This window comes from Cyrtonyx montezumae, unplaced genomic scaffold (genome assembly GCF_038088225.1).
Source record: "Cyrtonyx montezumae isolate F1298 unplaced genomic scaffold, pur_monq_1.0 scaffold_11, whole genome shotgun sequence".
Classification (NCBI taxonomy): Eukaryota; Metazoa; Chordata; class Aves; order Galliformes; family Odontophoridae; genus Cyrtonyx; species Cyrtonyx montezumae.
Genome location: NW_027071837.1, coordinates 8707750 through 8725559, shown reverse-complemented (window position 1 = coordinate 8725559; position 17810 = coordinate 8707750).

Here is a 17810-nt window from a genome sequence, read left to right as displayed (position 1 = left end):
GGGCCTTTTCACAGATGTAAAATCAGAATGTAACTGACAGCTCACAAACTCGGGAATGATTTCAAAGTTTCATTGTAATTATGAGGGTTATTCTAAGAACTTCCCAAAAAGATATACAAAACATCTACGCTAAAAAACAGAGTAATTACCTGTAGATTAGCAGAGAATGAAAGAAACTATTCTTGTGTTCAGTAGTTACTTTCATTGACTTCATTTAGCCTGACATTTGTGTATAAATGAATATTTGGCTTTACTGAGTATTTATTCCCTGCACTCATGACTTCTGGAGTTGCTTCAGAAAATATCACATTAAAAAGAGAAGAGATATTCTGGGGAAAATTACTCTCTTTCTCTTAACATTCTCCTTCCCCCCACACACATTCTCCATTTCCCACACACAAATTCAAGGCACCGCAATACAAGTTTTCAGGAGCCAAATCTACAGGAGAACTCTAAAAGTAATACTTCGAAGTATTTTAAACTAAACAAGACAAAAATAAAAATCTCTCCCAACTAAATATAACAATAAAAAGTTGTCCATCCCGTCTTTCATGAGAGAGAGAGAAATGATTAAAAATGTACCAAGAGCCATGAATGCCATTTTACTGTCATTTCCTTTGATTAACCTTCACCTGACCTCAATCCCTAAGGCAATTTCAGTTTCTTTTTGTTCTTCCATTTAAATTCTTCAGTACACCAGGTGAGCACCTCTCCGTCACTAAAGCACATTCACAGAGAGCAGACTGTTTCTGGAGAGGATTTCATAGAAAATATTTGCTATGGAGAAGCATTTCCAAAACCTCAGAAGAGACAATAACAAGTCACATTTACTCCAAAACTGGGATTTTAAAATCCCTGTGGAATGATGTGATTACATTTTCTAGGTATTAGTTATAAGGCCATCAGTTGATCGGAGCACACCAGTGACAGCGGGCAAGGGCTCTCAGTGCTGCTGGCTGGCACAGACTTACCCACGTGCTGGTGCTGGCAGCTCTTTGAACATCCCTCCGCAGCTGCAGTGTGTCAGCTTCCACGGGAGGCACAAAATGTAAGCAACTCACCCGCTAGAATGGGGGGAAAAAAAGAGCTAGCATAAATAAAACCTTAAAAATAGATTATAAACCCTCTGCAGTACGATCCTTCAAGATTTGAGTGCAAAACATTAAATGTTTGATACTTAGACTTTGTTTACCTGACTTCAAGCTACATTATAAAAAGAACTGAAAAGGGACAGAAAATATCTATAAAAATTGTATAACATCTGCAAAATACTCTTGATGATGAAATATCAAGGAAGTCTGACCTATTTAGTTCATCAAAGACTGAGCTAAGGGATGAGTTGATCATCATCCCTAGGAATTGATACGATGTTGAATAGCACATCTTTGATCTATCAGGAAACGATATCAAGTCAAGTTAAGCTTAGAATCAAGTTGCATAGTTTTAGCTGCTAGGAACAACTAGGAGTCACTGGACAGTTTACTTTGGGATGCAGAGATACATCATCAAACATGTCCTTTAATATCATTCCAAAAGGCATTCCCTAATATAAAAGAAGGATTCAGTGTAGGCTTTGTTCTTCATTGCTGTCAGCCAAATGTGTGATCAGACTGGATTTGTAATATCTGTTTCATATTATTCACCTTAGATGAATTTCCAGGACTTAAAAACAGGAATTGTACCAAATTGTGACAGTGTCAACATTTCTTGCAAAACACCATCCCAAAAACCTCAGGCTGGGCCGACTGAAACTCATGGGCACAGATCATTTAGAAATGTTGTGTTTCTTCTGGACTTTTTAATTGCTATTATCTTGCTATCTGTAGAGAAAGAGTGGGGATTGAACACCAACCTGTTGTGTTTCAAAATGTTCAGATGGACTACCTGGGCAGCTGCCAGATTCCGCTGTGGTGAAGGAGGTAATTCATTAATTCTTGTCCTCCCCTGTTGGTAATTTTATCCTCCCCAAACTGATACTTCCTGATAACATGAAGGAGTTGCAGCAGAAAAGTCCTGTTTATCTTAGTCACGATCCTCTTCTGACCTTAAATATTTAATATTCATAAAATAATTTATCCAGACTCTTAGAATTCAGCCACCTTCAACTGATTCACTCAAACTGCTTCTCTGTCTCTTGGAAAGAATAACTTTGCACATCCAACCACGTTTTCTGATCTGTGACAGATTCTGCACAGTTTTCCATCGCATCTCTGCTGAGTTCCAGTAAAACGGCCCATGCCTTAATGACAGATGTACTCACCTGATAGAGTGCAATACTTAAATGGAGGAACAAAAGGATTTGAAACTGCCTTAGGGAGTGAGGTCAGGTGAAGGTTAATCAAAGGAAATGACAGTTAGATGGTATGCACAGCCCTGGAGATTGCATATGTGTGTTTTGTTGGGAAATATTTAACTGCTTTTGCTCTATTTGGGAAGAACCAAAATAAAGTGCACATACAAAAAAAGAAAATTCCATACCTGTATCTTAGCCCAGTGGAGTTTGCATTAGTGGGATTCAGATGTGCCCACTGAGAGGCAGAGAAAGCCAAAGATGGCAACTGTTCAAATGGTTTCATTATTATAAATTATTTCACTATTGTAAGATGCAGTGCAATAGCTAGGGAGGCAGGGAAATTCCATGAGGCTGCTGATGAACAGTGCCTATTACTTCAGCTCTTACTTACTTTGCTTCCATATTTTTCTTGAATATTTAGTTGGCAAATGGGAAACGTTTAGATGGCAAATGTTCCTCAAATGGGAACTTGAGCTCACAAGGAAGAACTACAGCTGGAAAGTTCTGTAGAAATCTACAGAAACTCATTTGTGTCCTGTAATGAATCCGATTTGGCCACATTCCTGACTCATTTGCATTTCCCTTCAACAATTTTCATACATTTGGATTTTAACTTCCAATGATACTTCCAAAACCTGCATTCATCTGGCAAGGGATTTTAAAATATACTATCTTCAAACATTTAATCATAAAATTATTCTAGTATTTGTCCTTAATTAATTAGGGAATTAAACCAATACCATGTGAATTATCTATCACAAATAAGTAACACACCTTGGATTCTGAATTCCAGTTTTTATTAGAAAACCAGCTAGTCAATAGAACTCATGAAAAAAATTAACAACTACTTTTTTATTCTTCCTACAGAATAAAAGGTAAAATTCACTGAATGAATTATTAATTATGAGTTATTCATCCAGCTCTACTAAAAAGTAATCTGTTTCTTTTTTTAAGCATCAAAAAGGACTTTCAAATATAAGTTGCAATAATGAAAAATGGCAGCAGATCTTGAAACGTGCCCTTACCCGGTCTGTAGATATGTAAAAGGTTACAGAACCAGAGTTATTAAACCCCCATCACTCTGACAATTGATTTTGAACACAGTCTGTTGCAGTCTTTATAATGCAAGATCATAAATGTTCAAAACTAATTTATTGCTCTTTGTTCCACCTGGCAAAAATATACTGTCAAATTGAGTTGTGTTGTAGCAAAGATGCAGATTAGTGTTAGAGTCCTATTTTTATTCTCATTTGTACGTTTCTTTGCAGTTCTGTGTGTGGTTAGAAACATTCACAGAGGAGCAAAGAAGAGGAAGGGATTTTCTGTCTTCAATAAATAGGAAATTTTGTACAAACAGAAAGAGGTATTTGTTTTAAAATTAATGGGGAAAATTCAGAATGGATATTTACTGGTTTAGATTTGCCAGTATTGGTGTTTCTTGTTTACACTCTGTTAGCTAGTATCTTCCAAATTTCTAGACATATATAGATAAAAGCACTTGCTCCGTATGTACATCTATACATGCACAGGCTAGGATTCCCCCACAAACCAATGAGGAAAATGCAAAAGCATGCAAAATCCTGCATGCTTTTCTTAAAATTAGCAGTTTCTAAGCCAGAACCAGTTCCACTCCTAAGTTGTATTTTCCGTGTGTTGCAGCTGTCACTGCTCATAGCTATGCCAGGGAATTAAACATTTCCAAAGAGACAAATCCAAAGAGGAGGAAGAAATGGAATCTTGTAGGGCAGTCCAAGAGAAGTGTGATGAGGCAGATATCCTTCTGAGAACAAGGAGAGGAAAGCCAGCCTGGGCCAGTCCTCTGAGGGATGCTTCTACCTGTACTTACAAACTCTATACCCAGATTATGCCATAGCATATTTTGGTTATTTCTGAAGCATGTATTTTCCTGCAAATGCAGTTTTAATCAATAAATGTGTGAATAACTGGGACCTCACGAGGCTGTAAGACAATGAAACATGTTTCCAAACTAAATTTCAGCTTCATTCTTAGGTTATACATTGCTTTTCTTGCTCGTGTTCTTACATTTTATACACATCGCTGGTTGAATTTGCTGTTCACTTGTGCTACTTAGTTTCTATAGTCCACTTTACACTCATGTAGCAATACAGTCATTTGTAAAGACGAAGGGGTTTTCTTAACAATCAAAGAAAACACATTAGAAGGATATTTATTTTAAGAATAAAATCCTGCTCCACAGATCAAGCACAATGAATGAATTACAAGTTTCATAAAGCCAGCTACTGAAGCACAGACACACAAACACACACACACACACACACACAAAACCCAACAAAATACAGAAAAGCATTTCAGCATCAAATATACCCCTTTCCAAAGTCTCTGTCCCAGGCTCTACAGTAATTTTTCTCAGTAGAAAGACGAGCCTGTAAAATTACAGTTCTTTTCAAAACAACCATATAATACTTTTTTAAATGACACTTTTTAATCTTACAGATTTTATAGTCCATTCTTTAAACTTCCTCTTTCCATTATCTACAGGCAGAATCATTTAATTGTGCCGGCAAGTTTACTTCTTTTGAATTATTATTTTTACCATGATTATGAAGAGGGAGCTATCTGACTGTATGCTGGAGCTGCTGCATTCATGGCTTGTAGACATCTGTATGATATTGAAATTAATTTCCAGTATAAAACAGTTAACAGAATAACCTCAGATAAAGGCGAGAGTAATATTAATTTCTGTCTTTTTGTTGGCAATGTTGTAAAGTCCATTGCTCAAGTAACGAGCACTTTCCTGAACCAGATACAAATTAATTTTACCATTCTTCTTCAAATAAGAGTTTTAAAAGTCAACTGAAGGCTACAACAGCTTTGAAACATGTCAGTGATTGTTTTAATTACCTATCATACAGCTGTGAGATATTGAAAAAAGAGGGGTTGGGAGAGGAGGGAGAGCAACACCTGGTGTATGAACAGTTGTTTCTCTGACATGAGAGAGGTGAGGTGCTAATGGATTTGATTTAGTAGTTCAGTGGGTAGGGATGGTGATAGGAGGATGGTTGGACTAGATGATCTTGTAGGTCCTTTCCAACCTAATGAACCTATGAACCTATGAGCATAAAGAAAAGAAATAGTTTCCAAGCATTTAGACCAACCAAAAGCTCAGCAAAGTCACCACAGATTCTTTTGTCAGTACATTAATGTGATGTGGTATTTTTATGCCATAATAAACAAATAATTCTTTTTCTATCAGTAACTACTTTCATTGTTAGATAAAACCACTGAATCTCCAAACATAAATGTATGAATCCTGGCAGATCTTAAATCTTGCTCTTCAACCCGAATTTGGTCCACAAGCTATAGTAAGTTGCAAAAGGCACACATGGGGCTTCTTAGGATCTCCTTCTATTGCAAAAATCTGACAGCACTTTTACACACAGCTGCACAAAAAGGCATATTTTTGTCATTTCAGCCCCTAACAGAAACGGGATCTAGAGGCTGCTAGGACATCTGATGGCCTTTGACATTCTGTCTTCCAGCCTCTCAGCCATCAGTCAGTGCTGAGGTAACAAAAGACCACTAAAATGTACAGTTGTCATCTCCACACTACATCTGTTGGCCATGCTGCTAGGAAGTGTTGACCCCATCATTTCATCATAAACACTGCCGAAATCAACAACAACAAAAACAGAAATGAAAAAGGAAACTGGATGTCAAAAGTCAGGTCAGAGCATTTTATTTGCATGTGTGTCAGTAAAGATAGAAGGAATCGCTGAATTAAATCAAAGCAAACCTGCTAATTAAAACAGCTAAAATTATGTTTGTGAAGATGTGTGACTGGTTTTCTGCTTATCTGCAAATAAGCCTCCCCATAATATAAACATGTTTCCATCTCCACTTCGTTTAGAATAAGTCTTTAGGCAGATTGTAATTAGTATTTTGAGTTTCTAAAAGAAGAGCTATTGTGTCACAGGAGAAATATTTTTCCTGACCATCAGAATATTTATTATTTCAGCTCTGCTCTCAAGGGTTCTCACCTGTTCTTCTTATGCTGGTCAAAGTCTTGTATCCAATTTGTCTGAATCAAATTGTTTGGGTGTGTGTCTGAATAACATCGTCTTCATAATGTATTGCTTGGAGTTAGCCACAAATGCAGGCATTGTATTCAGCTCCACCTACAAGCCAAACCAGAAATTATTACCAGTTTCACTTGGATTTATTCTGTAGTTTGCTTTTCATTCAACATTGAAAGAATGATTACAATGATCACATTGGGAAGCAGAAAAACCGTGTGAAAGTTTTACACAAAGATGATATTACCAAAAAATCAACTTTTTTGTTTGTTTTACTTATTCCCAAGTTCACAGTGCATAATTTTATACAAACCCAATTACATAGTTCAGTGATTCACTGGCAAAGCTGGCCAGAAGAAATTATCTGGCTCTAGCTAATGTGCATGCCTATTTACAATCAAAACAAATCCATAGAAAATTGCAAAATGGCCACAAAGACAGAAAAAGTCAAGTCAGAAATGAATCAGAAGTGATACAGTATGCAAGCCTAAAGGAAGTTCACCATATACTATGTTTTCACTGGATAACTAGTAAACCATGTTTACAAGTATGGATTCAGTCTTTCAGATCATGCACCAATTATTCAGTCCAGTATCTCACATGAAGCACGTATGGAGTTATATCGGCTTGGAAAGCATGGTGTTTTCTTTTTGCCTTTTTCATAATTATTTTCTAAGGATTAGTTTGCACTGTTAATGGATGCACGGGCTGACTTCAGCGGGATTACTCAGATGTTTACCATTACTCATGGGTTTGAGCACTTTTGTTCAAATTCCAGGGTACAAGGCATCAGGCTGCATGTGTGTCACATTAACAAATGGCTTCACAAATGTACTGTGGCCCAGTGTGGGTATCTTGAATACAAGGATTGCCACCAGAAACATTGCAATGAAGTCTGCATGTTACCTACACTGAAAAATATATTTGTTGTTGTTGTTGTTTAGTTAAACATTTCTAAAACAATACAGAAAGCCCTGGAAGCATACAGACTCTTTTTTATACACTTGGTATAAAGTGATGTTTCTACACTAGAAATATAAACAAAAAGGCATATTATTTTTTAATTGCACAACAAATAATTTCAGACTCCTACATATATTTTCCTTGAAATGACCATCGGGCACAGTTCTTAAAGAGATTTTGTTGGATGTGGCCCAGAGTTCATTTATTTGCTTACCTCAAAGCAACAGCCTCCTAAAAATACATCAAATTGCAAATATGCTAAAACCCCAATTTTGCTGTAACTGCATGTGCCAGCACTAAGTCCTACATCAATAAGAAACCCCACTGATGTCAGCATGACTTGTGACAACACAAGATTTCCCATCCCCCAGTACAGCTATAAAACCGGATCCTTGGTGAGAATGTTTGAATTATGTGGATTATATACGATTAAACAGATTTGGATTAAATCATGGCAATAGGATGGCTTATCAAGAACATACTGATGGAACTTCACTGATGTACAGTAATCGAGGTGACCCCATAGACTTATTACAGCCTGTAGTGAACTATGATCAACTTCTGTGGATGAGGATTTTTTATTCAGCATAGATCAGGCTGCAAGATGGAAGGAGTTAAAATGCTGCTTTCCTGATGAATAGTTCTCATGCCTTAAAATTATGATCCAGGCAACAAAGAGCAATCTTTCTTGCAGGGGAAGCCAATCTCAGCTAAACTCTTTGAGCTTCATTTTATTCACCATGATGGAAAATATATCTGACTGTGCCATGTCCGAGCGTGCAAGAAAATACAAACATAAGAGAACAACATCTGAATTAAGAAATCCACCAAAATCCCACCCAATCCAAGTTCACCCTCATACATTACTTCATTGCATTATCTCACCTAACAAAAAAAAACAAACAAAAAAAACCCACCTCTGAATATCGCTATGAAAGCTTATTTTTTATCACCATATCATTATGAAGCTTTGAAGGTTGGGTCATTTGAAATGGTATCTTCATTTCACCAACAAAAACAGCCAATAATTGCTTGTGTAAAGTTACAGTAGGGTTAATCAGAAATTACAGGGACACATTTCTTCCTTAGCTGAGTAGCAAGGATGTAGTGACAATAACTTTCAGCTAACTAGAGCTATTAAATTCGAAAGCTTCAGGCTTTGGGGTGTTCAGGCTGCTGCCTAAACAAGCTGCAGCTACAGTGTGTGGGCTTTAACAGCCTGGGAGTGTGTGCCTCATGGATGCTATACACATACTCATATTTAATATGGGTAACATTTGGGAACCATAGCTACAGAGGTCATGTTGAGGGCAGGGAGTAAAAAACACCTAAAAGATATAAAAATGCAAAAGGCAGCCAAAATCTGAGGTTTGGCAGCATAACAGAGATAAAGGAATCATCAACGCAGCTTTCCTGCACCGAGGCGTTCCGATTTCCGTGCTGAATCCCATGCCTCTCTTCTCTGGATTAAGAGGTCCAGAAGTTCCTGAATGCATACATGACTTCGAAGAGAAAGAGACAGAAAGGAGGGATTTAATGGCAACAGTAATGCTTTCCTGAAGTTTACTTCAAATATACATCAGCTGAAAAATATCTTTAGCCCAAGATACTACATAAAAATTTTCAAAAGGCTTGCTGGGGGTGGAAAGCTGTTATCTAATCCATTACCACTTCAAATAGTTTGTACTGCATTGTATGTCATACAAACATGGGGCTAATAAATGTTATACTCTGCATCCCTAGGTCTGCCACATCTGTCTCCAAGGACCTGCCTCATGCAGGTTGCTGAGGTCACAGCTCTGGAAATGTACCCCTTTAGCACTCATGCTCCAAACCAGGCCCCCACCCTGGCCTCTCCTCCACCAAATACATTTTTAGTAAGATTTCTGTGCAGCTAATTACATTGCCATAGCATCCAAGTACCACACAGTCATGAGACCTGGTTCTCTTAACAGTCCTTGGTTTTGTAGAGAGAAGGTATTTGGGAAGCACCCTCACATCCAGGGAACCAAGGCATAATGACAAGAAATACATCAAGCATCTCTGCAGGAGGTCACCAAACAGACTGAGTGCTCCAGCATTGAGTGGCCATACACTGATCATCCTCCCCACAGCCCCTTTCAGGAGGCAGTGCTGGGGCTTTAAACCTCAAGCAAACCACAAGCCAAGCACCTGTTTGTCTCCCCCTGCACCCTCAGCAATGTCAGCAGCCCGCTCCGTAATGAAGCAGGCCTCTGCCCAGCCTGGGGCTAGGAGTTACACACTTGTCATTCCTGCACCATGAGCTTTCCATACACGGAGGCTTGAAATGAGCTCTCATTTGCCTCTATTTCCCATGTGCCTAAATGGTGTGACCTAAATGGTGTGACCTTGGCTGCAACTTGACTTGTCTGAGACAGCTTCTTCCTTTCAGCTCCTCAAGAGCAGAGCACAAACCTGAAGAGCTATTTTCTCCATGCAATTCCTCCATGCAGAACAGAATTACTTTTTAGTTCTAATGCCTCTCATTGAGTACTCTCATCTATTTCCATTTCTTCTCCTAGCAGACTCTTTAGTCACATAGGTGCTCCTTGATGAGCTCGGCCATGACTCACAGCAGTCTGTCGTTCAGAGGCCCATTACTTCTCTTAGGTCACTTCAAACCTTGAAGAGTTGCATGCAGTTCTTTGGCACTGCTGTCTGTCACTGCTCTGTTTCATTCTGTGTAAGTGTACGGCATTTTCACCAGTTAATTATTAAAAAGCAACTACAACAAAATCAGCAAACTGGACCCGAGTAGAAAGTTTGAGCCACGCTCGTGGAAGGAGCATCCGGCTCCATCACACTTTGCACCAGTTCACCCAGCTTGGTGGCAGAAGCAGGCTCCACCACAGCAGTTTGACAGGCTCTTAATTTATCCAATTAACATAAATTCACAGAACTGCTTCCTGAACCTGTCAGCCAGCTGAACTGAGCTGAACTAAGACAGCCAGCTGAATTCTGTGCTGTATTCTGCCAACAAACTATCCTACTGCACAGAGCTGGTGTCTGCTGAAATTGAGAGCGGACTTCAACAGCCAGGATGGAGAGCCTTTGGCTCTACTCACTGGAGAACTCACTTCAGCAACAAAGTTTGCTCAGATCCTCACCAAAAATGCACAGATGTCACGCAGTCAGCCTGCTCTAGATGACTACGTGAGGTAGCAGACATTAATTAGCACTGTTAACAAACAGTAGCATATAATCGTAAAGGAGAGAGCTAAAATCACAAAAAATACAGCTTTCCCATAGCACAGTGATGGCATTTTTAAGTTTCCAGTCCCTCTTCATCTGTATTTTTAGAGGAATAGCATTAGGCCAGATCGAGCTGCGAACAGCTTCTGATGGACAGTGAGAGGAAAGAAACCTCTGCCCCTGGCAATCGCACTGACACTTCCAGCTGCAGAGGAATAGCTGCCTCACTACTCATTAGAGATGGGATTTGCCATACACTCTGTGATGCTCTGTTATGCAAGGTAATGCTGTGTGTATTCTCTTCTTCCAGAGAGATGTAGTGTAAAAGCATTCATATTTAGCTCTCCCATCCCCCTAAATCTCTTCCACAAAGGACACTGTCACCACCAAAGCTCTGCAACAAGGAGCGTTTATATATCTGACAACCTTTAAACCCCCAAAGAAAGGAGAAAGGAAGCAGTAAAGCTCTCTGAAGAGCTCTTTGGTGGAACAAGCAGAATTATGAGCAGCAGGAGAAATATGAGTAATTAAGACAACAGTATATCTATATCTTACAGCTGACAGAGTGAAGCTGCAAGTTAGCTCTGGGCAAGGTGTTAGCAGAGGAAAGAACTGAGCAGACTGTTTCTAATGTTATTGTTGAGAAGGCAACCTAGGAAAAAGGCTAAAGGGACAATTTCATTAAAAAGAAGGAAGCGGGTCAGCTTAAGAGAGCAGTGGGATGCAGACCTGTAACATTAAAGGAACAGGTCAACAGCTATCTGTAACAAGACAAGCAATCATTTTGTGAGTTAGCTAATGCGGCGCTCTCACTGTTCTTGAAAGAACACATTCTTAAATTATCTATCGGCAGCCTGTACAGAAAGCTAAAGCTACACGCTAGCACTGCAGTCCCAAACAAAACATGAGGGCAGATCAAAGCTGCAGGAGAGCAAAAGGGAAAAGACACAATTCTTTTTCAATGAGCAGTCCAAAGCTGATTTGGGGCAGCCAACATCTGCTCGGAGCCAATGACAGCCAGGATGCAGTACTGGCCTTTGCAGTGCATCACCACATCAGCGATGCTGTAGGAGCTGAGCTGAGCCGAGCTGCCAGCTGTGCTGTGCAGGGCTCCAGGCACAGGGATGGGGCTGGATCCTTCTCCTGTGCCGCAGCCTTTTTGACAAGTGCATAAACTCCATTCCCCTCCTTGCTGCGGCCCCGTGCCGGGCACGCTCCAGCGATCCCCAGCTGGCAGAGCGCTCTCCGTGGCTCCAGCAGCATGCTTTATAGCAGCCCTCAGGCTGTGTTTTCCATCTAGTATATATAAGTGAATTAGTGCAAAATTTGAGCTTGCACAAATCACAGAGCTGGCATGCAGTTTGTCACAGCCAGGCAGCCTTACTCGTGACTGCGGTAGCAGTAATGAGGTGCACTAAAGGAACTGTGGGCTGCACCCTTGGTTCCTGTAGAAAGCTGGGGTTAGAGCTGGGAAGTGCTTTCAGTCAAGAGGGGAAAAAAAAAGAGACAAACATCAGCTCCCATATCTACACAGATCGAATGTATGGGCTGCTCAGTCACCTGGGGCCCACAACCAGAAGATCAATGCACGGAAATCAGAGGGAGGAGGTTTCCTCTGTGCCTCCTGGACCCATCTGCGTGCAGGAGGAGGTGGGAATCACACAGAGGGCAATATTTATGCTGGAGAAATGGCAGAAGGGTTGCTCCAAATTTACATTATTGTAAACAAGAGCAGCATTTGTCCAAATGATAAGAGCTGTAGCAGAGGCAGAGCCAGAGGGCACCAAACGAGGGTCACCAGCTGCAGCTGCTGCTGCCACCCAAGAAGAAGAGCGGGTGGAAGGATGGAGGACAGTGGGGCTGGGAAGTGCTGAACCCCCCTGCTGCAGCACTCAGGGGAGTGCCCTAGGACACCTCTCCCAGCACTCAGCATGGCCAAGAATCTAAGCCTGCCCCAGCTGACCACTCCAGCATCCTTACAACACAGCTCTTTATTTGCACCACACAGGTACCTGGAAGTCCCAGCCCTACTCAAGCCTCCACCAACAGCTACAGCTCACTGAGCAGCAGCACCAACTCACCAAAAAACACACCTGGAATACACAGTCTGCACTGAAACACAGCATAGGCACTCCCTCATCCTTTTCCATTCATACTCAGGAAGCACAGAAGTGAGAGCCATGGATCTTGGCCACTCCACTCCTTATGCGGCACACAGACTGAAACTGAGGGTTTTCTCACAACAGGCTGTTCTCTGCCATTTCCCCTACTACAATGTATGATTTTCCTACACAGTGCTGAGGGTAAGCCTGCACTCTGCATATTTCAAATCACAAACTCTAATGGCTCCTTAAAATACACACTTCTATTCAGCCCATAAATCAAAACAGAAAGTCAAATCCAGCTTATAGATCTAAACCCTTTTTACACTCCTGTGTAGCTCCATTATGTACCTACGGTGTCACACTGTCTATATATTTCTGCCTCCAGCCTAACCCACAGCCTAGCACTGATTGAGAGCACCAGAGTGTGGAGCTCTTAAAAACTCAAAAATCAGCACTACTATTTCTCACTTTCCTGAGCACTAAAATGCATCTAAAATTAGGAAAAATGGCCTCCTGTCAGTTTGTTGACTTGCCAATGAGTTTATTTACTCACTCATCCCACACAGCAATTGTTTCATGGAAATGCAGAAACATTTAATATTCCACTGCAGCACTAGACCGAGGTACCTGACTGTCACCCCTGTGCCCAACAAAGACAATGTCAGGGCTGAAATTCCTCCTAAGCTGCATTTTGTAGAAGCGATCATTACAATTCTTTGGGATATATGCTGCTACAAAGTGAGTGCAGAATTTCATATTATTATCATATTATAGACGACATTCCTTTGACAAAGGGTCAAAGTTCAGGAAGACATGAAAAATAAGGAAATAGAACCCAGAAATGGTTAGATCTCTGGCTGGCATAATTGGACACTGAAGTCCATGGAACTGTGTCCATTATCAGGAGTGGATGATCTGACCCATATGCTTACTGCTTTCAAGTATGAAGATTAAAACTGCATGCCTAAGAGCAGAAATGGGATATACTGCATTTCAGAGAAGCCTGGATTTCCTAAAATTCTGGGGAAATTTTCAACCTGCCACCAGAAAAACTTCAATGCTGTTTACCCAAACTTTTCAATAGCTCCATCTAAAAAAAGATGATGAGCAACCATGTTCAGTGCCACAGATTTTAATGTAATCTGTTTATAGTTTTAGAACAATTTCCAGAATAGAACATTTTTAAATGTCCTGAACCTTTAGCATTCTCACTTTGATCATCTCCCATCATGTTATGGTTCAGAACATAGCGTGATGGAGCCAGGCTAACGAATCTGCCAGCAGTGACATCAGAAAGCCAAGTGACCTGAAAAAAAGTGTTTTATTTGAGCACCACAGTCTTCTTGAACATTTTCCTTTTTTTTTTTTTTTATACATTTTAATTAATGTTTTACTTGCACTGGATTTATTTTGCTTGCATGAAGGCTCAGAGCTAGCTCTCAGAAAAAAAAAAGAAAAAAACCCACCTCCCATTGAAAACAAAAGGAGCCTTATTTGACCTAGGGAACACTGTAGGAGGTCCTTAGATAACAATAGCTAACAATTCTTTTTTGGGTTTGAACAGTTTAAATTACGAATGAATTTCTTAGGAGGTTAACTCTAAATAATAATTGTAGATTTTGTAGAGTGTGGAAGGAAGATATTGGTCTTTGACAGAGTTTATATTGCTAACCTGATACGTGCAGACAGCTGCAAAAATGAAGTGATACCAGTGATAAAAATACTCTTTCTGCATTAGGCATAGTAGGAAAGGGCGAATCCTGCTGCACGCATGCATCAGTCCTTATACAAGAAGACAGTGACTGAATAAAACAGCACAAATGAGCACTTACCCATGTACTGTGTGTTTGCTTTAAATATTTTCGAATGTCTCACATTAAATTGCATATGTATATCTTCTATTCCTTCCAAAAAAACATAGCTACACAACAGCATTTATTTCCCTGGTAATATAAGCCATTTTAGAAATGGCAAATCAGTTGATAAAAAAATTGTTGCAAAGATAGCCCCCCCTTCTTCTTTCTCTGATGTAGGAATAGATAATTTCTAGTACTAAAAGTGATTAAATTTGGTGGATTTCCAACTTGTATTTTAACAATGCATTACCTCCTGAATTGCTGCATAAATATTAATAGACAGACTGATATGGAACTTTTGCCCGTAATGCCCTTGGAGAACCATAATCACGGCAAGAGGAGCAAAAGAGCTGAGAGGGTGTGCTGAGGTGGTGGCATATCCCCGAGCTTCGCAGAGCTACCCTCAGTCCAACACTTTTCATGCAGTGTCACAGATGAGAAGCATCTCAAAGTCTAGGCTTTGCCCAGTAGGGGATGACATTAATCTGCCCCACACTTGCCTAAAATACAACAGAAAAATATTCTATTGTTAGCAAGAGGAGCTGCACTGTTTTTTATCCAAGTTAGCGACACTTCGTTTTTGACATGGGGTACTTTCAAATTTCGTCTGCAGGTGTTTATTCATTAGCTCATCTCCAGAAAAACTGTACAACTGTTATTGGTTTAACATCCCCATGAGACAATCTCGGTAAAATCCCTGGTTGTACTGGCTACCACTTAAAGGAGTGGCTGCTGACCCAGTGAAGCCATGTTCAGCTTTCTTCCAAGCTGGCCAATGAACTTCATGGGCTGACACACAGCACAGCATTGGGAAAACCTTTTTGGACACCCATCCACGTGCACTGTAAACACGTTTAAATTTCTTGAGAAGACAACACTACTGAACCTCACTAGAAACCTTAGGATCTGGCAGTACAAAGTGCAAGGAGAAAAGCTTCCTGTCTGCCAACACCTTTTCCAGAGCTGTATTTTGGACACTGGTGGACTATGCCAAGGGTTAATTTAATTTAACTTTCACCAAGTTAGAAAGCTATGAAAGTTTAATCACAAATGAACTCCAGTGGGCCATTTGGTAGCTCACAGACAAATGTTCTCATTTCTATTCTTTATAGGCAGTGCTCAAATCATCATAAACCATATTTAAGGAGGAAGAAATTTCACAAGGGGAGGGAGCTGCTTTTTATGGTAGAATAAGAGAATAAGGCAACTTACTGTTTTAAAATTTAAATTGAACAAAATTACCAGAAATTCTGCTGGAAAAGAGAACACTGAAAATTCATTATTTTGTTTCAAAGTTAGTTTATCATAAATCTGCCCTCTGACACATAATAACTAGTAACGTTTCGGAGGTTATTTGATAGTAAGTTCAACAGTGTAGGTGACTGAACATGTGAGCTGCATGATAATGAGTCCCAGGGGAAATCAGGCTTTAGGATGCAGGGTGAAGCATCCCTAAGCTTGTATTCAAATGGAAAAAACATATTCAAAAGTTTATTGTTTATCTCATAAGAACATCAAATACACAGCCCTTCGAAATCAAATGTATAAGGCACACGAAAGGACTATTTGCTGGGGGGAAAATGCTTGATTTGATCCAAATTAAAAAATCCTGATTGCTTGTACACTGAAATGCACTGAATGATTTTGATATGGAAAGTGAAGGGGAGTATTTGGGTTTGTTCTTTTACAGAACTAAAAGGCACAGCGAGTCAATTTCTTCTTGCGCCAGAATCTAGAATGAGGAGCTAGAGAGCACTAAAGCCAGTTGTTTTCAAATCTTCTGCGTTTCAGTACAATAGAGTTCTTTAAGTGTGACAAATATAAATTGCACTACTCATCCTGAATTTAATTTCAAAAGTATGTTGGCCGTAATTGATTAATTCATAGTGTACAAACTAATTTAAAGCCAATAATGAGAGCAAAAGATTTTATTTTTCAGCGGGGAGGCGTGGTATATACATCACACTCCAGCAGTATAATAGATCCCCACCTCTCAGCTAGTTAAGCTCTTAAATAGTGAATCTGATGCTGCCCTTACTGAAGTCAATGGTAGTTTTGTCATTACTAATAATAGAAGCAGAATTGGGCCCATTAGCTGTGCCGGAAAAGCATGTAAGACAGAACTTTTTTTATATAAACTCCCTGTATTGCAAATGCCAAGGGCAGCCAGCATTCCAAGCCCCTAACTACCCCATTGCTGGCAGCCTGCCACCTGGGCTGCATAGTGATGCACTGCCCTGCAGGCACCCACCTCCTGCCTGCCCCCCCGCTGCCGCAGGGCTGCAGCTCCAGGATTTCTGCTTGTCCCCAAAAAAGTTCATGGACGATGCGCTGTCTTTGTTGGTGACTTTGGATACAACACACAGAATTCCATTACCAACTTTCTATCTTAAAAGAAACGTCTGAGAGATTAAGAGAAAGCCGGCGTGACTCGTGCTATTTAGGTGTATAACCACACCTGCCTAGCAGAGCTGCCCTCTTTTAACGTAGTTATATATTCCTCTCTGTAACAAAGGTTTCAATTTTATCACGTTTTGAGCATTAAAAACAAAAGCAGACTGTACTTATGCATCTTTCAATAACCAAAATCCATTTTCCATACACCTTTTTAAGCTATTCCCCCTTTTTTTTTCCATTATTTAAATTGTTACGTACCCTATTCTTAAGTGGTGAAAAGTTAAGCAGCATATATCTTACTCAACATCACTCTATCAATCCAAACTCTTAATATTATGATGGCTTTTTCAGAAATGTAACTGGCAGCAGTTTACTGACACATGGTAAATCCTAATTATCTCTATAACTCTCAATCCCATATTGACAAAAATCAAAGATTGAAATGCACTTGACAAGCTCTGAAATATTGAATGAATGCTTGTTTATCTACTTCCAGCACGGCTATTTTCCACACCTTAGCTCTGGGAAAACAACAGCATTTAAAAAGACACCCAAGGCAAGGATAAATAAAAGAGAGCAAGCAGGCAGTAATACTGTCTAAAATGCTTTTTACTCTTCTTAGTGAGGAGTTACTACAGGGAGGACAAATGAAACCAAAAGCTGACATGATCTCGAAGGTTACAAAAGAATTCACTCAGAACAGACGGATAACTTTCCAGATTCGTTCCTTCAAATACTGTTACGCACCTTCCGACCTTTTTTTAATGTTTACACAAGTAAGACGGACTGAGAAAATTAGAGCGACATTAAAAGACGAAGGACATGAAGAACGGTCAAGGAGACATTCATACAAATATGAAATAAAAATCATATAAAACAAGTCGGCCAGATCGGCAGTGAACTTTTATTATCGTTGCAGAAAACAGCC